General features: G+C 37.5%; 1 protein-coding gene across 7 annotated transcripts in view; it reads right to left on the bottom strand.

Annotated features, from left to right (window-relative positions):
* Nucleotides 1-24663, bottom strand: part of LOC131078860 (dual specificity protein phosphatase 1) — a 109815-nt gene extending 85152 nt beyond the window's left edge. For all 7 annotated transcript variants that reach the window (XM_058016682.2, XM_058016681.2, XM_058016676.2 and 4 more), the window contains exon 1: nucleotides 24416-24663. The gene's annotated coding sequence lies outside the window, so the exon portion shown is untranslated. The remainder of the gene's footprint in view (nucleotides 1-24415) is intronic.
* Nucleotides 24664-25910: the final 1247 nt, after the last annotated feature.

Below are 25910 nucleotides of genomic sequence, written 5' to 3'. Positions count from 1 at the left end.
AATAGATATGATAGTTTGTATAAGCTTTCAGCTAATCCTATTTGAGCACTCATTCATGAAGCTCTCGAATCTAGCGAGCTATGGCACAAAAGACTTGGTCACCTTCACTTCCAAGCACTCCCCTCACTTGAAAAATTGGTTAAGGGTATGCCTAAACTTAGTCATTTTCATGATGATACTTGCAAAGGTTGTGCATTAGGTAGGAACACTAAAAGTCCATTTCATAAAAGTGAAAGTAGAGCTAAGGAAAAATTAGCAGTTGTTTATTCTGATTTATGTGGACCCATGTTTGTTCCTTCACCTAGCGGATTTTTATACTATGTTACATTTATAGATGATTTTTCTAGAAAGACTGGATTTAATTTCTAAAATCTAAAGAATCTGATGAAGTGCTATGTACGTTTAAAGAATTTAAAGCCCTAACTGAAAAATGTCTGGTAAAAGGATTAAAGTGTTAAGATCTAACAATGGAGGTGAATACACCTCAAGTAGTTTCAATGACTTTTGTGTAGAGACGGGAATTAAAAGGGAATTTTGCATCCCCTACAATCCTCAACAAAATGGTGTGGCTAAAAGGAAGAATAGAGCCATTATTGAAGTAGCTAAAGCTATGATTCGTGATCAGGACCTGCTGACTTTCCTATGGGCCAAAGCATATAAGGCTGCAATGTATATTCAAAACAGATGCCCTCATCGTGTCCTGAGGAACATGACTCCCAAAGAAGCCTTCACTGGAGTCAAACCTGATATCAGTCACCTAAGGATTTTTGGAAGTCCTGTCTATGTTCATGTGCCAAAGGAAAAGAGAACTAAGCTAGAGCCATCCGGGGAGAAAGGTATCCTTGTTGGATACAGTGAATCCTCCAAAGCATTTCGTATCTACATTCCAGGACAATTGAGGTAAGTAGGGATGTCACTTTTGAAGAAAATATTGCTTTAAAGAAATCTAAAGGTTCCCTTGTCGATAATGATAAAGAAGTTAATGATAATCAAGATATGGATATTGATACTAACCCTGAGATTCAGAGGGAGTTCATTGAGCCTCCCGAACCTGTTGACCATGGTGATCCTCATAAGCCTCTGGATCCAACTGATGGACCTAGAGATATTGCAGTTAGCAAGAAAAGACCACTTTGGGTTAGGAGTACAATTCAAGAAGCAAAAAAGTTTGCAACTCCCCAAGGAACATTTAGAGAAAGCTGAAGACCTCAGAAATTCTCAAACTATGTTGCAATGATGTGCAATATAATTGAGACTGGACCATCAAGCATAGAAGAAGAAATGAACCAGCAAACATGGAAACTAGCTATGGACGAAGAGTATCAATCTATCATCAAGAATTATGTATGGGATATTGTGCCTAGACCTAAAGGTAAGTCTGTTGTTTCTTCTAAATGGTTGTTTAAAATTAAACATGCTACTAATGGTAGTATTGAGAAATATAAAGCTAGATTTGTAGCTCGTGGTTTTTCTCAAAAGGAAGGCATAGATTATCAAGAGACATTTGCTCCTATTGCTAGATATACTTCCATTAGAACTATTATAGCTATTGCTGCAGCTAAGGGTTGGAAGTTACATCAGATGGATGTAAAGACTACCTTCCTTAATGTTGTCATTGAAGAAGAAGTCTATATTGAGCAACAAGAAGGATATGAGACTCACAATAGAGAAACTCGTGTATGTCAATTGAAGAAAGCTCTTTATGGCCTCAAGCAAGCTCCTCGAGCTTGGTATGAAAGAATTGATAAGTATTTGGTTAGTTTAAGGTTTTGTAAGAATGACGTTGATCCTAACCTATACTTTAAAGTATTTAATGGTGAAATGTTAATTCTGGTTTTATATGTGGATGATTTATTTCTAACTGGTGAAGATAGTCTCATCATTAGATGTAAGAAAGAACTAGCCACTGAATTTGAAATGAAAGATCTAAGTTTAATGCATTACTTTCTAGGGTTAGAAGTATGGCAAAGATCTAATGAGATTATAATTAGTCAAGGAAAATATACCATTGATATATTAAAAAGATTTGGTATGCTGGATTGTAAACCTATGATTACTCCTATGGAAACTAACTTGAAGAAATTGAGTTTATCTGCAGCTAACTCTAATTTTGCAGATCCATTGGAGCATAGGCAATTGATTGGATCCTTGATGTATCTAGGTAACACTAGACCGAATATTTGTTATGCAGTGAGTGCCCTCATCCAGTTCATGAACAAGCCAAAGAATGTTCATCTTGTTGCAGTCAAGCATATCGTAAGATGTTTGTGAGGCACAATTGGCTATGGGTTGAAGTATCCAATCAACACTATCATCACCTTGGAGGGCTACTCTGATTTTGATTGGGCAGGAAGTGTAACTGATAAAAAGAGCACTTCAGTAATCTGTTTCAATTTGGGTTCTGCCATGATTTCTTGGGCCAGCAGGAAATAGTCCTCAGTTGCATTGAGTACTACAGAAGCTGAGTACATTACATCAAGTGTGGCAACAAGAGAAGCAGTATGGCTTTGCAAGCTTCTTGCTACGTTGTTTGGACAACCTTGGGAACCCTCAGTCATTTATTGTGACAATCCGAGTTGTATTAAAATGTTTGTTAATCCAGTGTTTCATGACAGGTCAAAACATGTGGAAACTCATTATCACTATTGTCGTGATATGATACAGAGAGGTGCCATTCAGCTGAAATATGTCAACACTGATGAGCAGATTGCAGATGTTCTCATCAAACCTCTAGCTCGAGTGAAATTTGAATATTTCAGAGAGAGGCTTGGAGTTGTGGAGAACGCAGCCTTGATTAAGAGGGAGTCTCAATCTCAGTGATGCAATCAAGTTGCATCTTCCACCCTCCGCGGGCAATGCAAGGTGGAGTCACCCTCTACGGGCAATGCAAGGTGACATTGTGTCCTCTGGGAGAAGGCTGAGGTGTAAGACCTCTTCCACCCTCTGCGGGCAATGCAAGGTGGATCCATCCTCTGCAAGCAATGCAAGATGGATGTCATGGAAGGTCCATGATGTGTTATGGTTACTTGGTGTTATCCTCCCTAGCTAAGAGGGAGTGTTGAAATTAGTACCTAGCTCGGATTATATCAGCTCGGATTATCAAACTTTAATGTTGCTAAAAACAATTAAATGTTGATCATTATCTATGCGTTTAAACTCATTAGGGCTAGGCCCATTAAACTGTAATAGGTCTGGACCTATTCTGGGCGGTAAAAGAAAGTCTTGTAATTAATCATGCCCTATATGTAACTTGTGGGGTTTTGGCGCGAAGTTAAAGGATAAAATTAAGATTATATGTGCTAGCAGACTTAGGTGAATTAAGGAGGTCAAGTCTCCTATATATATGCAAGTATCATTCATTGTATCTACACATCTTCAGCAAACTTCTCCATTCAGCAAGTTCAATCTTCTATCAACGAAATACTCCTAGCATCAGCGAATCTCCTTCTAGCATCAGCAAACTATTGGAGAAAGTAAACAAACCCTATCCAAGGTCAGCGGACTGTCTGTCTAGGGCAGCGAATTGATTTGCCAGTGTAGTGAAGCTCATCTACAAGACAGCAGAGGCAGTGAAATCCTTCCTAGGCACAGTGAACATATCCTCAAGTCTGCAATTTGGTGATCAGTGAACTCTTTTGGCATAGCGAACCTCTTCTCACAATCAGCAAACCATCTTGCAGGGTCAGCACACATAACTTCAGGTCTGCAATTTATCAATGATCAGCAAACTCCATTTGTGGACTGCAGATAAGTTACATGCTTGTTCTATTTGCTGACCTAATACTATTGTGTTAAATACTTAATGTGCTGAAGCTAATTGTAAAGAGACCTACTGATCGTTGATTAATAAGATCTGAGAAATTTGGCTGGGTTTTTCACCTCCAAGAGGGAGGTTTTCCCAAGATAATTGTTTGTGTTGTCTTGTGTTTTGTTTGCATTGTTTACTTCTGAGTTTTATTATTAAGTCTGATCACTAAAATTAACAAAACATATAGACAAATAGTTTGTTGACTTGGTGGTCAACACCTCCTTGGGGACTCGTGACATGGCTTGACCGCCTCCTATGGGTCACATTAAATCTGGCGTTTGTATTGAGCGTTGATAGCTTGAGTTTTTGGTGCAACAGCAAACGATTCCAACAATTGGTATCAAAGAAGGTTCCTTTGATCATAGCCTAACTGCTTGAAGAATTATCCATAAGAGCACAAATGAATGGAGTAGACGGAAATAGTTTCTCCTCAAACAAGGCACAACTATTTGATGGAACAAATTATGCCTTTTGGAGCATTAGAATGGAAGCCTACTTAAATGTTCTTGGTTTTGATGTTTGGCAATCTGTGGTAGATGGTTACACACCTCCTTCAACTCCTCCAACGGATCAAGCTAGTAAGAAGAAAAGTGAGAACAATGCAAAAGCTAAACATGCAATCTTATGTGGGCTAGTAAATTCTGAATTCACAAAAGTTATGCATTGCAAGTCAGCAAAGGAAATATGGAATAAATTGAAGAACATATATGAAGGAGATGATAAAGTAAAGGAGGCAAAGTTACAAATTCATGGAAGAAAATTTGTAAGTCTTAAAATGAGAGAAGATGAAAACATAACCTCTTATCTACTTCATGTTGATGAGATTGTGAATACTATCAAAGGACTAGGTGAAGATATTGAAGAAGATGTAATTGTTCAAAAGATTTTAAGATCCTTCGAAGAAATGAAAGATCTAGATCAATTAAAAAAGGATGAACTGCATGGGATTCTCAATGCTTATTAAATGAGGATTGAAGATAAACCATCACAAAAAGAGGTATCTTTTAAGACATCAAAAAAGGAAAAAAGAAAATAATATCCACCAAAAGATAGTTCACGTAGTGAATCAGATGAAGCAGAAGCCTATTTCACGAGAAAGTTTTAAAAAGGCAATAGGAAATATAAAAGAAAGTTTCCTTTTAAATGCTTCAATTGTGGCAAAGTTGGACATTATGCTTCCAAATGTCCTAAAAACGATAGTGACAGTAGTGAAGATGAAAAAGAAACATATGAAAAGAGGAATGGAAAGAAGAAGTACAAGCATAGCCAAAAGAACTTCCAAATACATAAGAAGAATTTTTATTCAAAGAAAGATAGCAGCTCATCAAAAGAAAGCAGTAATGATTGTTCAAGCAGTGATGAAGGATAAATATTTTTTATGGCAATGGAAAATGAAAATAAAGAAGAAGAAGATCCAAATGAGGCATGCAATGAAGAAGAGGAAGGTGATCTTGAGGAAGAACTTCACTATGCATACAAACAGAATGAAAAACTTAAAAAGAAAATCTCAAAGCACAAGATGGAATTTCAAGAAGTTTTTGAAACCCTTGAAAGATCAAACAACATTATTGAAGATCTGAAAATCCAATAAGAAGAAGCAAAACATATTGAGGAAGTAATTAAGGATTAGCTCAAAGCAAAAGAAGTGGATTGCAACAATCTAGAGTTAGAAACTGTCACCTTACAGGAGGAGTTAGAAAAATATCATAAATTTGATAAAAGCACCAAGAAAATAGATAAGCTTATCAATTCACAAAGACCTCCACTCAATAAAACTGGTCTTGGCTTTATGGAAGATCAATCAGCAGAAGCTACAAGTTCAAAGACTATGGATTTGTCAAGAGAAGTAGTTGAAGGCAAGCCAAGAAGTTATAGCAAGGCTCTCATGAATTCAACCAAGGACAGCAATAAGGAGGAAATCAAGAAGAAGGGTGCAATTTCACAAATAACCAATCCACACTTCAAAGGCAAACAAGGACAATTGGAGAAAGCCCCTTTATCAAAGACAGCCATATATGCCTAGACTTTATTATTCTTTTAATGGATATTGTTTCTCATGTTATAAGTTTGATCACAAAGCAATAAATTGTAGGAGTCATACAAGGAATGTTCCTAGCTTCATTCAAAGGAATTATATTTCATTTTCCCCTCTAATGGATTATGATATTATGTGTTACAAGTGCATCAATTTTGGTCATACAGCCCTTTTTGCAGAACCATCTTTGCTGAAGTTCCAAGACAAAATAAGAAAGAAGATGTCCCTATCAAAAGAAAGGAGGAATCAATAATGACTTGGAAAAAGAAGAAGCGAAAAAAGGAAGAAGAAGAGAAATCCTTGTTTGTGCAAACAGCCCTACATGCTCAAAATAAAAAGGATAGGTGGTATGTTGATAGCGGGTGTTCGAGACATATGATAGGTGACAAGAGCAATTCATTTCTCTTGAACTAACAGATGAAAGAATAGTTAGATTTGGTGATAATTCAAAGAAAGAAATAAAAGGGAAAGAGACTCTTAGTTTGGATCATAGTAAAACAAAAACTGAAAATGTTCTTTGTGTTAAGGTGTTGAAAAAAAATCTGCTAAGTGTAAGTCAGCTTTGTGATCAAGAGCACACCGTGACATTTCTTCCTAAAGGATGTGAAATCAAAAAGCATGAAAACTAATAGCAAATGCTAATAGAACATCAAACAATCTTTACATCCTTAAAGAGATTGATAGTGAAAGTTGTTGCATGGTTCAAGAGGACGAGAGTTGGCCGTGGCGTAAGAGATTAGGCCATTTAAATTTTGACAATTTGGTCAAAATAAGTCGTAAGGGAGCGGTGAGAGACATACCAAAGATTTCAAAACCCACAAATATCATTTGCAAGAAATGCCAACTAGGAAAGAAAACTAGAGTAAGTTTCAAATCAAAGGAGTATTCAACATCAAAACCATTAGAGCTCATTCATACAAATCTTTGTGGTCCAACAAGAACAAAAAGCATACAAGGAGAAAGGTATTTCATGTTATTCATTGATGATTTCTTTAGAATGACTTGGGTTGCCTTTCTAAAAGAAAAGTCTGAAGCTCTTAATAAGTTTAAAGCTTTCAAAGAATTAGTAGAGAATGAATCAAATTCTAAAATCAAGTGTCTTAGATCAAATAGGGGAGGAGAATTCAATTCAAATGAATTTGAAGATTTTTGTGAAAAACATGGTATAAGAAGACAGTTTTCAGCAGCAAGAACTCCACAACAAAATGGAGTTGTGTTGTGCGTAGCACACGCTCCCTGTCGCCGACAGGGTCCCCCTTCCTGTTTTTGAGCCTTTCGTCTTTGCCCTGTTAAGTTTCGCGCAGAGTGTCTCGCGTCCTTTCGAGCGAGGCCGCGACTGGTCCGTGGAGTAATGTTGTCAAAGGAAAAGAGCCGATAATTCCATCAGGCTAGTCTAGCCCTCGGGTACGAATGCTAAGAGTTTGTTCGAAATCGTGAAATCACCTTGAATAGGCGTAAGGTGATAGAAATTGGCGAAGCCCGCCAAGCAAGAACAATGCGTCTGAAGGTCGCACGAGGACCCAAAGTTGCCGTTTTTTGCACAAGAGCGATGAGATATATTGCATAAGGTTTGTCCTTGCGATGGTTATGGGATTTGAATAAAGGATGATTTTCGCCTGCTGGTGAAGGAGCGAATTTCCTGGCCAAAATGCCAAGGTTGCAAAACTTGCCCAAGTGCCCAATCTCACACTTCTCGAGGAGAAAGTCTAAATCGCCAACATCGCTCTAGGAGTAAAATTTTGGACTTTCAGGCCAAATTGAGAGGAAACTCCAAAATTTGCAAGACTGGGCCTAAGGTCCGAAAATGCCTTAAAACTATGAAAACTAGCAAAGGGTCTGAAATTTCAAAAAGTTGCCAAAATCGCCTAAGTCACCAAATTTCGGACCCTGGGGTTAAATTTCAAAAAATTCGAAATTTCCCAAAAATGGCAAATGGTCTGAAATTTACCTTCAAATTGCAAAAACCCCCAAATGGTCCGAATTTCACTTAAAATATCCAATTTCGGACCCTGGGGCCGAAATTCAAAGTTTTGTATAAATTTGCAAAAAGGTGGTTTAGGTCCGAAATTCTGGACAAGTTGTAAAAACGCCTAAAAACTCCGAAAATTGCAAAACATGTTCAATGGTCCGAAATTCATAAAATTTGCGAAAAGTGTTCAATGGTCCGAAATTCACTTAAGTCCCCCAATTTTGAACCCTGGAGCCAATATTCAAAAAATGATAAAGTTGCAAAAATCACGAAAACTCCGAAATTTGCAAGAAGTGTTAAAAGGTCCGAAATTTTGGATAAATTGCAAAAATCGCGAAAACTTCGAAACTCACCAAAACACTAAAGCAACTGAAAATTACAAAAGCGTGAGAGGGTCCGAAGTTTTTTAGTTGCGAAAAGTGTTAAATACTCTGAAAATATCTCCAATTTGCAAAAACGTCTAAGCGCTCCGAAATTCGCCAAAGGGTTAAGAATCGCGAAATTCCAAAGGGCATAAATGGTCCGAGGTTATTTGGAAATCGCAGAAAGAGGCGTTTATATGGTCCGAAGTTCGCCCTTAGGGTTAGAAAACGCAATTCAAATTTCAACCCCCTCCATTACTCCGAAGTTCACGCAGGTCGGGCAAATGCGAAGTATAAGTTTTGGAAGGGCCTCCATATTCGCCAAAGGGTCCGAAGTTGGAAGATAAAACGCAGTTGAAATTCCAAAGTCCCCTACTTCTCTAAAAATCGTGACGCACAGGCCCAAATATAGGGAGTTCGAAATTGATAAACCCCCCCCTTCTCCGAAATTCACCAGAAAGGGGATGAGTGTTAGGATTTTAAAATTTGCCGGAGCTCTTCAAACCTCGAGTCGCGCTGTAAGAAATTTTCAAAACGCCATAAACCCCTCCATACTGCCAAATTTCGCGTAAAGGAGGATCACGTCCGATTTTGAAAGAGAGACAGGGCCAATTTCGCGCGATTCACATTCAAGGTAAAACGCTGCATAAACTATTCCAAATCATTCAAGTTCAAATTACCAATTGCCTAAGGTAAAAACCGTTTAAAAATGATAAATTCCTTTCAAACAGTAATCGCGAAAATTCGAATTAAGGAAATAACTGTTGGAATTCAAAATTTGCAAAATTGTCCATTCGTCTTCACGCGGCAAGGTTGGGCAATTTCTTGCCATCCACTCTCATCAGGTAAGTGCGCTTTGTCTCTCTTGATCATCTAAAATGCTTGTAAATCAAATAGACATATGTGCGAAATCTGATTAAAATGCTTAAATTTTCGAAGTTCGCACCTTTTTCCGCTTGTAAAACGTTGTGCAAAGCAATCCAAATTAGAATTTGCTCCTAAGGTTTAACCAGAAATTGCATTTTCAAACTTAGGAGAATTTTTCGAGCTTTGTCCCTATTGAAAATAAATCCAAAATGCTTAAATATAAATTCACGATTAAAAGCTTCATGAATACTGTGGTTAAAATCAATCAAGCTCTCAGCTAGCAATGTCACTCCGTTTCCAATCTAAATTTTGAATTAATCCTTGAATGCTGGAATATTTTCTATCTAATCCGCCTTACTTCTTTTGTATCGCCTCGTAATCCACGTCCGGATGTGCAGGATAAATGCCTAAATTGGCGGTAGAATCATCAAAGACGCTCGCTACAGCCGAGACATCGCGAGCATCCAAATCGGATATCCCACGTAAAGTTGAAAGGATGAAGTATCAGTATCAAAGAGGAGGATTGAGAGAGTCAAAAGTTCAAAGCGTCTGGGACAATATCGGTGATACCGACCTAGGCCATATCGAGATCCAGGACTTCAGGAATCGGGTCTTCTCCCCTAACGCATATGGCAAGCCTAGACAAATGGTGGAAAGTGGCATCACCCAGGCAACGGGATTTCCTCCAGCAGTACAGAACTATGAGTTAGTAGTAGAGGCTACCCGGCATTATCAGCGAAATTCCAAATTGGTGCTCCTCGAGAATATGACTCTCGCCAACTTCACTCCTGAGGCCATTGGCGATGCATTCGACATTCCCTTCCCAAACAATCCCACAGCCACGACTATAGATGAAGCACAGGGGGCATATGATATGAATCCGGCCCAATGCAAAGCACTGATCAACGAAGAGTGGTACAAGGAGAGAAGGCTTCCGAGCGCCAGGATTGTGAAAAAGACCCCAAGAAGTGATTTTCATAATGAACATGGGGATATGGTCACATTACTCAGCCGGGTTATGGGACTTCCTAAATCCAACTACTTTGAAGAGTGGATGTTCTATTTCACAGAGCAAGTCTTCGCTGGGAAGTCTAAGTTTGACTGGGCCCAGATCATAAGCGACAACATCCACACTCAGCTGATTGAGCTTGAAACGAAGAAATACTTCACTATGACCTCTTATTTGGTCTACATGTTCGCCAAGAACCAGCCGCTGCCAGGTTTGATAATGAAAGGTGAAATCAGGAATGGGCCTGGTCAAGTAAAGGTCTATGATTGTTACCCGCAGCTGCATTACCAAGATATAGCTCAGAGGGAAAAGAGCAGCCCAGCTTATGCAGTTGGCCAATATGAGCGCGTCAATGATGCCTTCACAATGCGCCTGGTCAGGCTAATGCAGGGAGGATTACACATAAGGCTCTCAGAGCAAGTTACTATTCTAGTACAGAGGTATGGAGCCCAGTTCATTCAGTTCCCAAGGTTCTCCTATATCCGAATAGCGGGCTTTGATGGTGCCCCTCTCCGACTTCCATGGTACCCAATCGACAAAATAATTCTTATGGAGATCGCAAGGCAGTCACATCCGGCCGACATCTTACTCAAAGAAAGCAAACAGGCTGGATTCGCATTCCCCATGATCATAGGTAACCAGGATGTCCACCTAAAGACTCCCACCCTAGCAGAGGAATCCCTCGCAGAGTTGGCCTCTTATGGCCTGCAGGAGCATTTTCCGAGAAAATATTTCGATCGCAATAATCTAGCGAAGAGGGCCTATGGCAGGCGGTACAGAGCAAAGGAATCAATTGAAGACTATTGAAAGAATTGCTCTGATGACTATGAGATCCGGAGACGTGAATATTCTAGGCTAAGTGTGCAGCAAATGCGGCTCTTTGAATACCGTCGGATCCCAGATCAACTCACAAATTCAGGGAATTGCCTCCAGGTCCGAGAATTTGAGGCAGTAAGGCATCTTTTACCAGGCGTTGATTGGTCCCAGGACCCAATCACTGATTTTGAGGCAGTCATGGCAGCCCCAGCAAGGTACACAGATCAATGGTTACATCAACAAATTGAGAGGCTAATTCACGAAGGAGTCCAGTTCACCTATCACCTAATGGGCAGCCTTGATTCTCAGTCCTCCGAAGATGAGGGAACGTCCAGTGCACCCAGAGAAGAAGTCGAGAAACCTGAAAAGAGAAAGAAGGCTAAGGCCTGCAGAGGGACTCGGACGTCCAAGAGGACAAGAAGGGAGAAGATTCCTATAAGGACACCAGAGGTCACATCATCGTCAAAGGACCCTAGTTCGTCCGACGATGTGGTAGAATTAGATTATATACTTGCTCCACCTTCCCAGAGTGACATCGATGCATTTGAAGCTGATGATCCTCCTGCACCCGACATGTTAGAAGCTGAGATAAGGGCCATTGAATCAACCCAACCGGGTAACCAAATAGAGGAAAGAGAGATTCCATCCATTCAAGGGATCGAGGTGCATGAACCCACTCAACAGAGCCGCCATGAGCTGCTGCTCCACAATACGACCAAAGATGACTCTACTGTCGAAGGAAAACAAAGGACAGAGGAGACTCGCGAGCTCGAAAGGACTGAAGGACAACCATCACGTGAAGATACCAGACAACTGTTCAATGAAGTGGGAGAAAATTCAGCTACAAGCAAGGAACTTCGCACCTCTTCCACCCCTCAGGTAGCAGAACAGCTGTGAATCTGTGATGAGTCGGATGAGAACGTCAAAGAACAGAATGCAAACTTAACCATATCATCAGCCCAGGCAGTACCTCAAGAATGGTTGATTGCCAGAGCTCAGCGCAAGGCCGCCACCAAATCACCTATTGATCTGGAGGACATCTTCTCGCACATAGACCAAGCCAAAGCTAAGGGGAAGAAAAGGCCTAAGGCATATTCTAGAATGACTAAGGATGATCAAAGGAACCGCACTCTTCACATTGCCACCCCGCCTGTAGACAAGCCAGCAGATCAGATTACACTGGTGGATTATAGCATCACAACTGTCCCCATTGGACGAGCCACTAAGGAGCAAGAAAAAGAAGAATTCAAAGATTCAGTGCAGAATATACTCAGGCAGCTCGAAGAGATAACAGCTGAAAAGAACATGTATCGGACTTGTGCTGAGCAGGCCGAAGGATACATCAATCAGCTCCTAAGGCCACTACACAATGCTTTCTAATCCCATATTCCCCCGATAGCATTAGCACAGAGGACAACAACAGAATTCGAAGGAGTACGGGATACCGCAAGGGCCGTCAGAGAATGGATACAAGGCATCAAAGGGAGAGGAGAGCAAATCCTCGAGGAAGTAAAAGAGATGGCTCACCATCGAGAGACCACCTTGGTCTGGCTATTAGAGGTAAAGAGGGAATCTCTTAGAATGCATGAAGTGGCTGCCACAACTCTCCCCCTTATGAGGGCTCTTTTCTGGACCCATGCGCAGATTCCTACATTGTCCGCCATCCTAGATCCTCATAACATCAGCACTCTTAAGGAATGGTACTGGACTATCACCATGAAAAATGACACCAGAGAAATCATTGACAAAGAAAATGACGCATGCGAGGCAATTCTGGGAAACATGCAAGAACTAGGTAAGACAGTCCTCCGATCAATGGTTTCAGGATGGAAAAATGACTTGTCCGATGATGCAATCCAGCCGGACTGGGAAGAAAGAATGGGGACGGATAGGATTACCTATTCCGCTAAGGACTTGAGTTTTGCTAGTCAATTCCATTCAGATATGTTATGCTTTGAGCGTAATCGCTCCAGCTGGCAGGACGGTTTAAAGCACGTGGACCAGTATCTCGAAGGCATGCAATATAAAATTCGTCATCCTCCTATGCCTCCATTCAGTTTGCTATTCCAATTATGCATCAAATTCCAGGAATATGTTCATGAGGAACGTACGGCAGGTCATGATCTGTGGTAGGAATATTTGCATGGTGAAGATGAATTTCTAGAAAAGGAGTCTGAGGCTGGAAAAGAAAAAATGATTTCTTAAAGGTGCTTTTTCTCTCTAAGATCTTAAAAGTGCACTTTTGCACCAAAAGGTGATATTCAACTTCTAAGTCAACAAAAAAATGTAAAACTTTATTAATGCACCTTTTTGGATTATTTTTGGATATGTTGCAATTACCTTTTTTGGGTAGTTATTGCTCCCTTTGGGGTGGTTGTTGATATTTGCCTCCCATTTATGGGTATGGGCAGCCATGTTTTATGGATGAATCTGGGCCACTTGTTTAGATTAGATCTGGGCCATTCATCCAATTTTGGAGACTATTTAAAGGGGACTGGTTTCCCTCATTTTAGGAGAAGTTCTTGGATTGTTGCAAAAGCTCTGGCAAAATTTGCAAGAATTAATGCAAAGATTAAGACTATTTTCAAGTTTCCTTGTGAGTGCATGGTCTCCTTCTTCACTTAATTTAGAAATCTTTCAGTTATGTTTATTTCCTTTACATATCATTTTCAAGCAAACATCTGATAGAATCCTCGCAGTTCACACCATTGGGGAACGGCTGATTGCCTTTCTCTCTGCATGGTTAATCTGGACCTTTCATGCTTAGTTCAGTTATTGAATACTCACTATGAATGTAAAAATTCTAATGTTGTAGTTGATAACATGAAAATCTTATTTTCCTTTGAAGATTGCACTGGATTTATGCAAACATCGTGCTTAAGTAGCTGGTGATGCTTAGTCTAGTTATTTGGAGGTGTTCGTCTGTTTGCTGAAACTGCTATCTTAGTTAGAATTTACATTTCATGTATCTCTCTCGCCCTATCCTTCCCTCCTTTTTCCCCTTTTTTATCAAGAGAATCCACAGTCCCACTGAAAACAGTATCAATTCAACCGAAGTCATTTGGTAAGAAAGATCATAAAAGTTCCAGGCAACTTATCTATAAATTGCCTATTTCAACGTAAGTCCCCCTTGTGTTTCCAGCATAAACACATCAAACCACTGAGAAATCCCGCAGTCAAGACCTGACAAACGAAACCTTGAAGTTATCCCCTTTGATCAAACGTGAAAAAAACAACACTAGGGATTTCCTTATCTCAAGAGAGGATAGGATACTCAGCTGGTTATTCTATTCTGTGTTGGCCATATGGAGTTTGCAGCAATGCGATTCCAAACACGTCAACAAGTTGTAGAGAGAGAAAAAAAAAAAGAACGGTTCAAGAAATGGCTAGACCTATGTTGAATGAATAAAAGGTAGCTGATATCTTTTGGAAAGATGCAGTTCACACAGCAGTTTACATCTTGAATCGTGCACAAATCATGATAAATAATGACAAAACACCCTATGAGTAATGGAAAGGAAGACCTACAACAATCAAGCATATCAGAGTCTTTGGTAGCACATGTTATTAGAATATTTAATTATATTTTAGTCACCTATATTTAGTTCCTTGTTTGATGGTCATTTAGCTTTTTAGTTAATTAGCTTTTAAACTTTATTTAGCTTTTAGCTTTTTCTTTTTAGTTAATTAGCTTTTAAGCTTTATTTAGCGTTTAGCTTTTTAGTAGTTCACTTTAAACGACTTGTTCTTAATTTAGAACGTCGTCTTGTAATCTCTATATATACGCTTGTATATTGTTGAATACATTATCCGATTATTGAATCTTCATTCAATTTATTTTTCATGTATCAGAGCATGGAAATTAAAAATTTCAAAATTTTTTGTTATTAAAATTTTTCGAAGTTTTTAATTGAAGAGATTTTTTTAAAAACTGTTTTGTTTTTTTTTAAAAAGAGCAGATTTTTTTCTCTTCCTGGGCAGATTTTTTTTGCAGGTTGAAAATTTTCCTAGGGTTTCTGCAATTTTCGACTAGGGTTTTGACCCTTCAATTCAAGTTGAAATTTTATTCTGGTTGCAGATTCTTGGTGGGTTTTTTGCGACCTCAACTGGGTCATCATCAGATTTTTATGGGTGCATCGTTTTTCATGCCTCGATTTTTGAGTTGTCGAATCTGCATTATGTTTTCAGATTCTTGGTGGGTTTTTCAAGAGATTTTTTGGGTTGGTCTCAGATTTTTTTGGGTGCCTCATTTTCTACACCTCGAATTTTGTGCCCGCAAATTTGCCTTGGAATTTAAAAACAGTTCACAATTTCTGCTATTTCTGTGGACATTGGGATTTTTGCTTTTTTTTTGGGCACCATTTGTGCTGTTTTAAGTGTGCAAAAATTTTAATTTTTGGGTTTCTTCCAAACCTCGAAATTCATGCCTTGGAATTCGTGCCAGAATTCTCCTCCAGGGTTTCAAATTTTTTGTGCAGTGCTTCTATTCTGATTTTTGAATCAGATTCTTTTGTCTCATGCTTTCACTAGGTTGATCTCGTTCAACCTCCATTTTCGTGATGGCATCTTTGACCAACATTATGTTGGAACACAGTCAGAAGTTCAACAGCTACCATAACACCTGGAAACAGTGCATGTTCACAATATCTGAATATCGTTGCCTTGATCAGATTGATTTAGGCTAGACCTCATCTTACAGGTCCCAGGGTTTTCACGATTTTTTTCCTGAAAAATTGTCTATCGGTTTTCTGATTTTTTCCACAGAAAAACATGGGAGGGTTTTCACGATTTTTTCCTCAAAAATTGTTCGCAGGGTTTATAATTTTCCCTTAAAAATTATCTCATCTGTAATCCGCGATATTCGCGTAAGATTTTAGTTATCTGGGTTTTACCGTTTTTTTCCACAAAAACGATGATTTGTAACCTCGGATTTCTTGGTTTTTCGATTTTCTCCTCAAAATCGTAAATTCTCTTTTCTCCTCAAAATCGTAAAGTCCATATACTTGAATGTCAAAGGGGGAGAAATTGGAGTTAGGGGGAGCATTGTACAATCAAAATCACATAATTAAGAGGTTGCCATCAATGACAAAGGGGTAGATTGTTGGAAATGTTGTCATTGATGTCAAAGGTAAATTGTTGTTATCATTGAGTCAAAAGAAAATTGATGTCATTAAGGGCAGTGTTTATTACAATTGTGTTGTAGTCTACATATTACTATTGACGGTCAAAGATTTGTAAACTGTGAGACAAATAGCAAGGATATTTTGAGGATATTATATGCTCTTATTGAAAAACATACTATAAATTATGGAGGAGCAAATACAGAATTTCTGAAGAGATTGAGCATTCAAACTGCCATGATCTAAAGGACCAGTACTCTTTAAAAAGAAATATGAGAACAAACCAACAAAGGCCACTGCCAATAGAAATAGAAGACTTTGTGAGAAGCCAGCATCGAGATTTTGTTTTTCTACGTTCCAAAGAGATACGTTAAAGTTCAAAGGTCTTCAAACAGTAATCATATCAATCAATACATGATGCTTTCAATTGGTATCAGAGCCTTGGGTCACGGGTTCGAGTCTCCCTTTAGTGGGTGCTGAAGGCTCAGTCAGTGCTGAGGGGGAGAATGTTGACTTGGTGGTCAGCACCTCCTTGGGGACTCGTGACATGGCTTAACTACCACCTGTGGGTCGGGTCAAATCCGGCACTTGTATCGAGCGTTGATAGTTTGAGCTTTTGGCGCAATGGCAAACGATTCCAACATAGTTTGCTTGCATTTATCTTATAAAATAGCCTACAATATTGAGCACAGGCTTGCTGACTGGCTTGTTTTTTCAGTTATCATTAATTGGCTTTCTGAGCATTAACAATCATATTGCAAAGTAAAGATAAACTAGTTTCATTAGGCATACAACAATAAATTGTTTATTCACTGATCACTAGGGTTAATACATAAATGGAATAGCTTTCAGTCATGACAAACCAGCAATAATAGTGGCACTGCTGTTAGCAACCAGCTATGATTTTGAGACTCCCTTGAGGTTGATACTTGCACCAATACCAAGGACAATGAGGTATAAATGTCCTCCAAAACAAAGCCAAACTCCTTGAACAGTTTCTGACCTGGAAACTCATGCTTCATGGGCTGTCTGGAAACTTAAATGCATGAGAATGATGCTCAGAAGATATCAGCAGTGCTTCCAAGCTTGCAAAATGAGTGTCAACCCAAACAATAGGACTGAAACTTCCTTGAACCTCTTCAAATATGATTCCAAACTGTTATACAAAGATCTGCAGCAATAAGACTTCCCTTATTATCCTGCTAATAATGGAATGGGAGTTCCAAATACATCACTGTAGCAGAAATATGAATCACTGTAGCATCCCTGTAGCGTGACACTGTAGCAGAAATATGGATCGTGTCATTGTAGCAAGCCTTCAACATTCATTAAAGCTTCAAAATCTTCACCAAAATTCATGCCAAACCCTAGCCGTCCAAGGTACTATGAAAAATATGGCAATAAAACCTCCACATCTGAAGCAATATCTTCCACCTGCAAATAAACTTCAAACCCTAGCTGGTAGAAGCTCCAATATGATGTAAACCTACAAATATACTCAATGACGAACCCTGGGAGGATTCACCTCTCAATGTGGAGTTGGGTTTTCATCCAATCCACCAAGAAACTCCAAGGGTTTCTGTCCTCAGATTTCTTGTAAATGAAAGCCAAAGCTCTCAAGCTTCTTCGAGAGAAAATAAATAAGCCAAATATATCTCAAATGAGCTTCCGCCTTTTTATAATGCTTTCATCCCAATGCCCTAATTAGGGTTTGCACATTTTAAATTAAAAGTGACTTTAATATTTTATAATATTCAGGTCTCCCAAAGCACCTTTAAAAGTCACTTTATAAAATAACTTTTATTAAGTCACTTTAATACATTACTTTATAAAATAAATTTATAAAGTCACTTTATCATATTAAATAACATAAAGTTAAATATTTAATTTAACTTTATTATTCAAACGTTATTTAATATAATATCAATAAAACTACAATCGCCATGAGTCATGACGCTATCAACTTCTACAATAACTAACTATCCAAAAATAGCCATGATACCCTGACTTACTTAAATAGTAAGTATGAACATAAGTGACTAAAAAGAGCTCTGGAAGGTACACACAAAACCTGCTGACTGAAGATGTTGCGTGCTGAAGTTGGGAAGAAACTGAACTATGACCCGTTGCCGAAGCCCGAAAATAGTGGTTACTATAAATCATAACTACTAAAAATAGTAAATAAGCCTAGACTCCTAATTGACCGAAGTGTCGAAATTGGGCACTTACTAGAAATAGTAAGTCTTGAAGTAGTTGCCAAAAATCACCCCAAAAAGTGCCAAACAACTCCAAAACATTAGCTAAGAAATTAGAAACCTCCGGGAACAAGCCGACCCTATTAAAATTGGAAGGCGTAAAAATGGGGACATTACAATCTGCCATTCCCAAAGATTGCTTGCCCTTAAGCAATTTGCATCTGCATACCAAACCCACTGCTATTTGCACCTGTATGCCAATCTAAATACCAGGATCCAATATCAATTCGGATAACCAATAAGGAATGCAAGACTGATGCAGAGCAAAAGGCCAAATATTTATAGACCTCACAAGCCATGACAAGCCTACAAGAAGATCAACCAAGAAATAAGATTACCTTTACCTTTACTTTTTCAGTCCCACATTCTAGTTGTATCTCTTATACTTACCACCTCCTAAAAGTCACTTCAGCTTCTGCACTACTAGTCTAATATCTAACAAAACCTGCAATCCATGTCTTTTGTTGTCACCTCCAAGGTTAAGATCCCTAATCTCTCATCCCCACTACATAAACCTACAATCTTTCATCATATTTATCTGAAACCTAACAAGCCTCTTTTCCTCACAACAACAAGACCCAAGATGAAGCCCCTCCATCCAATCTCAATAATGACAACCAAGCCCAAAAGAGGAAAGATACATCTGCAAAGATCCACCACTCAAATAAAACTACCATCCACACAGCCTTAGTCAATATTAACTACTCTCTTTGAGGCCTAACCAAAGTCGTGAATCCAAAAACAATACCAACCCCCAGCAATTTATCAATCTGCTCCTCGACAATAGACAAGAAATTAGAAGAATTAAATGGCAATAATTAACTGTCTGAACAAGCAAGAAGGTGTCCTAGTGATCCTCTGTCATTGCTATCAACATGTTCTCAACAATGCTGAAGCCACAGAACTAAGCCTAAGCAATAAAAAGGAAAGAAAAACGTCCACAATGGCTGAACAACAAAACCAGCACCATACAGCCCCACAGATCACTGGAATGCATTCCAAGGTGGATAAATGGAATGAGCTGCTGTGGGATGATGTGATGAACCCTTGCTGGTTCAATCCTTCAACCTGCAGTAATTTATTATTCTTTTTTTTGTGTTTTAAATATTAGAGATGGTCTTTCAGAAATAGACAGAAGTTGCAGAAAGGTTTCTTTAGTTCTCAACACATATTGAAAGAATACATGAAAATAATCAACTAAAGCAATAAATTGGAGAATTTAGAAGCATACCCGTAGGTCCTTAGCCAGTTTATTGAATTAAAAGAATTCAATCAGCAACTTAAAAAATTCTGATTTTTTATTCTGAAACAATTCAGATCTGCTCTTATTTAATACTAAGGCACCCAAACAATGGAAGATGGCACCAATAAATGAGCAAGCTGTGTGTTTGGGAAAAGCAACCTCCAAACCACAGAAAAATTAACAGCAAAATAGTAAATAGGAAACCTACAACAAATCTGCCTTGTAAGAAGCCAAATCTGCCCCAATTTAATTCAATTTGACTTCTGAATGAAGCCAACCAAGCTGCAACAATTCGATTGATCTTTCACAATCTCAAAGCTACTGAATTCTGAAGAATGCACACTCTCCAAAACAGGTCCAAACCCTAGCCGCCATAGCCAAGTGCTCAGAAGAAATGTCAAATGCTCAATATCAATGAATGAGGTTTAATTTCATCTTGGCTAGCTAAATACCCAAAAAGTATGATTTTTGGCAATTAGGTTTTTAAAAATGATAACTTGCTTTTAGGGTTCCCAACTTAATCCTAAAAGCAATGCCCAACTTAGGAGATATTAAATTTTCACTTAAATAAATTTAAGTGATGCACTTTGTGGTTTTATTTTAATATTTCATTAAAACATTAATTGCCTGTGGGAATCACTTAAAAATTCATATCTCCCTCATTATTGCTCAGAAACTGAATCTGTCAAAAGTTGGGGCCACAGTTCACCATGCCAATGAAAATAGGACAATGTCTATTTTTAGCTGTTTTTCCCTAAAAATTAAGAAATCCTCATACAATGTCAAAAACTGATGAAACGAAAACCAGAACTGAACTCAACACTAAACTAGAACAAATAGACAGACTGCTCCTCAAGATACTGCATCACTGACCCCCTTATCCATACCCTGTTAGCCTACAAGGGTCCAAAAATAGGCTAACTCCTCAAACCACTGTCCCTAACTAGGATGGGGACATTACAGATGAACCTACGATGTTGAGGGAGGACCTGGGACTGGCCCTCACACTAGCAAATGTCATTGTGCTCTCAACAAGTGGAATTTTCGAAGATACACACTACTTGAAACTTCTAAAGATATATATTATATTTTATCAGCTTATACTTGTGTATCTTTGGCTCATGCTTCTAGTGTAGCTTTTCTATGGCTGGTAACTCTATTAAGCTTTTAAACCTCCCATTTTTTTATCAATGTGATCTGCATCTGGGGTTTTTCTACTTTAATGACTAAATAATACTTCATCTATACAACTTATACTTTTATCAAAAAAAGGTAATAATTATATTGATAAAATGGAAAAAACACAACGCAACTGAAAGTGGAAGGCACCATATTTTTGCAGTCCCAGACCATTTCCACACAAGCAAAAAACACAGGGATGCCCCATTCAAATGTCAATGTTCCTCAATCCAAGACTGAGAAAAGTGGTTAGTGAGCTGTATACAAGATAACCTCCTTTCCAAGAAGATAATGCTGTCACCAGCAAATAGAATTACATCACAAGCAAAAACAGAAAAGATGCCCCCTTCAAATGTCAATGTTCCTTAATCCAAGACTGAGAAAAGAGGTTAGTGAGCTGCGTACAAGATGAGCTGTGTATAAGTATGAACAGTGTTATATATTCACAAGGCCCAGAAGAAATATTATCTGGCAATGCGATGCAATTATGAACAACAACATTAAAGGATTGGGCAAGGATATTTAGATATGAGTAGAATCCCGTAAACTTGCTATTATGGAACACTGTGCATTTTCCCCAAGAGATAATAAAACCAATTGTAGATCACCCTTTTGAGAAGCCATCAAAATATGGAACAGACAATACAGGTAGATCTCCTGCAGAGGTTGTCCTAACAATCAGCAGAAGAACAGACCCTGATGGCACTTCATCTTAAAATTGTTGCATGTACTGCTTCACCAACCTTACATTTTAATAATCTTGAATATCTAGAGTGCATTATCGCTTTATCTACCTCAATTGTCATCTTATGTGGGCTTAGTCTGCTACACATTTTATACTGCCATTTGTGGTGCTGTGACTATTGACCATCACTATAGCTTTCTATTTGAAAGACCTATAAATTGATTGATGTCTTTTAAAAATTAGCATTAGCATAGGCATGTTGAGCATGAGATTTGCACAAAAATATCTTCAAGATGATCTGGGTAATCCTGCCACCATCGGCAATACAAGTTCCCACTTGGCTTACCCATACCTGCACTGAACGAAAAATCAACTATTGTTATCTAAATCCTTAAGAATCTAGAGAAAAAACTGCAATTGTGAAGCCTTGCCAAGTAATTATTTGATGCCAAAAACTGATGTGAACCAATTGATGAAGACAAGCCAAACAGAGCAAACAGACTGCATCCAGGAAAAGATGATGAAGAGGCCTAGAGCCATCACAATGGTATTGTGTTGATGTCACCCTGATAGCAGTAACAATTTCAAATGGTTGGCTAACAGCTGTTGCATTAGCCCTGTTGACAGGTTAAGAATGTTCCCTTAGTCTCTGGCTTTCTTGTGCTCAAATTTTAAAGCCTTAAACTCAGATATCACATAGAAAAATGATGATGTTAATATTGTTATTGAAAATAATGAAATTGCTAAATCAAAATGAAGACATAATGCATTTCCAAAAATCCTTCTTGAAAATGTCCGTCTGAAGTTATTGATCAATCTCAACTTGAATAGGAAGTTAGGATGTTGGGATCAAGTGTATTCAAACACTGGACTTTATACTGTAGGATGCACAGTCCAAGAAATTAAACCAATGGAATAAATGATTTAGCGAACCTAAAATGGAGAACAACCTTAACCATTAGTTGATGAAATAACACATAGTAGGCTTGTACGGACTTACTGAATCATGAAGCACGTGCAGAACAATGAAGTTCAAATTCTGAAGACAACCCAAAGGGGTTAATTACTTAAGTATAAAGAAGAGCTCATAAAGCCAACAGATAGGTGAGTTGTACATACAGAAGATTACTTGGAAGAGATGATATCCTCTACCTATTTAGTAACTTACTAAAACATGCAAAGAGTATCAAGCTTCGCAACATGTTGCAGTATAAAGATTCAGATTACAACCAATATTGTCAATATTAAAGCACACACAAGCTGAAAGAAGATGTTAATCTCGGTAACACAAAAGAGGATATGTTGACATGGAAACACGGTTAACAGAAAATGGATCCAACAGCATTAATTGGGAAGTCTATCTTCTCATGGAAAGTAGGTTAACAGAAAATGCTGTCAAGCAGACTTAGTGGAAGAGGATGAAAAAGGCAAGGAAGACTATGCCGAAAAATAAGAAGGCAGACTTCCCAAATATACTGTGGGATCCAATATGGGGTATGTAAAACTATAAAATTTGTTAACCCTAAAATTTAAATGTCATAAATTATGAAACAAGGTGAGCCCTCCTTAGTCTCTGTTGAATCAGATCAGAAGCATGTTGCTTAGTGATGCCATAAGAATTATTTAAGAGTATAAAGACCACCTTCCACAGACTTGAAACGATTTAAAGAGGTTCTTTCTGCATCCAAGTGCATAAAATTGAATTAATTCCTAGTGGTGTGTCAATTTGCAGGTGACCATACAAGATGAACCTGAATTATTAAAGGGTATATGCATAAATAAGATATTAACCTGTGTCATATCTAAAGTCCCACGGTTATTTTTAGAAAGGAGGACGATACTCAGCTCAGAATGGATGTTTGAATGGCATCCATTCTCTGTCCCACTTCTCAATTCTTAAGGAGAAAGTTGCCCGATATAACACAGATTCCTTCTTAAACAATTTTCAGGAAGACAAATTTGTAGTAGAAAAGGGTATCTATGTATAGCATTTAATAACACTTTAGATTGATCAATGCAAAGATCATATTTCAGTGCTCCCGTGAAGAATGTCAACCTTAATGTTAATCTCTTTCTTGATTACAGGTCAACTGATGTGAAATAGGAGATACGTGTAAATATGTTACAGGATGCACATCCATGCCAATATAAAGGAAAACAAAGCTCTCGTTCAACCCAGAGAAATGTCCTTTCGCAGTAACTTATGGGAAAATCCTTGATTGAAAAGTCTGTGACGGTGAAATTTTAAGAGATGGAAGGTTTTAACAAGTATAAAATAGTTAGCGAATCTTCCTCATTCAAAAAGAACGTAATGGGAAAATAAGTAGAATGAACACAGCCATATCTAGATATTCGCTCTGGACATGGATATTTTTTTTTCTTTAACATAAAATAGGACAAATAATCAAATATATATCTAGTAACTTTTGTAATTCATATCAAAACGCAGTTGGTGTTATTAAGTATATCTGCTACTTAATACATTATTTTTTGAAAATCAGGCAATTTAACATCCTTCTGTTACATTGCCTTGAAATCTAACCCTCCAAAATTTGGAAAATTATAAACATGGAGAAACCCGAAAAATGCAGAGAGGACCAACTTTTTTCTTGAGATTCTATCTAAACTTTTGCAGTAGTGTTTCGTCAACTAGAGCAGTTTAGAGTCAAAGAAGTCCCGCTGATTGAACTGTATGATTTTTCCTATTATTTCTACATCCCACAACACCAGAGATTGAAATTGCATGGCACGCAATAAATATTACAATCCTCAAAACATCGAAGCTAACACAAACCAGTCTCCCTGAACAAAAGCCTGGCCTAAAGAATTAGTAAACAGATCAAACCCATTTTGATAAGACCCATCGAATTACAACAAACTACATTGCATGCATCGAAAACGTTCTTCAATTTTGGAACAATAGATAGATATTTTATAAGGTAATTCAATTGTAATGATGATACTAAGGACAGAATATATATATTCCATTGAAATGATCCTGTGATTGAATATCTGTTTATATAAAGCAATCGAATATACTATAAGTAGTGGGCAAATTGTTACTTACACGTATAATTTGAAGAAACTGTCAAGAATGGCGGGATGCTTTGTAGTGTTAAAACTTTTGTTTGGTTGTAGCACAGGCCATGAGAGTTTTTCAAGTTTGTTCGTTGGTAACTATTTTACCTCTAGGGTGTCTTTATTTCACTGGTTCTCCATTAATGAAAACCCATTATCGGGAGTTTGCTGTCATTTGCTTTTGTCAAGAGGACTGCATTCAATATTACTGAGTGGCCCACTACACGGACTCCTAAATTTCTTTAGCGGGTGTTGTGGGCTGGAATTATGGCATTTAACTGAAATAATATTATGAAATTAAATGTAATTTTAAAAAGAAATAATAATGAAAGGGGGTTCAATTTTAGAATTTTTTACTAACATGGAGGTTAGATCATGTTCTAATGATAGTGTTCTTTGTTCACTTGACCTTTCAATTATTAATTTTAGAGAAATTAAAAAAATATAATTAAAAGTTGATTTATAAATTTCACATGTACCAATAGTCATTCACTTATATTTCGAGTAATTAAAATTTATAGACTTTCATTTGAGGAGTTGTGCAACTTTATTGGTACACAAAGTGCATGACTATTTGGGCATTTGTGCATAAGTATTGCCAATTTTTGAAGTGATTGTAGTACAATTATCAAGGTTTCTTTAAGTAGTATCGGGCGACACTTCTAAATGACCATTGGGCATTTATGCATAAGTATTGTTAATTTTTTAGGTGGTAGTAGTGCGATTATCAATACATCTTTAAGTAGTATCAAGCGACACTTCTAAATGACCATTTTTTTACCCTTGTGTGCATAACAAATCCCACAGTAGTCGTCTTAACTACCTAGAAGCCACAACAATAGCTATAAGCAATAAGTCACATACAAAGACAAACTCAAAAAAATCATTGAAATCTGTTGTACCCTTTAAGATCTGTAAGTGCGCAAAATTAACTATGACGACTATTGGTGCTCTTCCCCTAACATAGAACAATGTTTTGTATTTTATAATTAAATTATGTTATTTTTTTAAATATGATTTATAAGAAATTGGTATGAAGCTTTTATTTTATAAAGTCTTATTTAAGAAAGATGTCTTATTTTAGAAGCAAATTTATAATCAAAATATGTTATTTTTTAAATATAATTTATAAAAAGATTAATATGAAATTGAATGTTACTTTTTTTAGGATTTTTTAACAAAGATATTTCAATTTTAGAACTTCATCTATTAATAGTTGAAGTAAGAAATGATGTTTTGTATTTAATTAATAAAATATAAAATGTATTTATTTATATATGTAAGGTTCTCTCCCTTTAAACTATAACATGGAAATAAATAAATATTCAAATTTTGTATTAATATAAAATAAAATATAATAATTTGATATTTATATAAAATGTAAAATATATATCAAATGAAGTGGTCTTTAATTCAGGTATTAGCACATGGGAATGAGATAAATAATGGTACAAGTTAGGCTCTCATGTTAGAAAGTTAACTAT

This window comes from Cryptomeria japonica, chromosome 2 (assembly GCF_030272615.1).
Source record: "Cryptomeria japonica chromosome 2, Sugi_1.0, whole genome shotgun sequence".
In the NCBI taxonomy this organism is placed as follows: Eukaryota; Viridiplantae; Streptophyta; class Pinopsida; order Cupressales; family Cupressaceae; genus Cryptomeria; species Cryptomeria japonica.
This window is presented reverse-complemented; position numbering and strand designations above follow the sequence as displayed.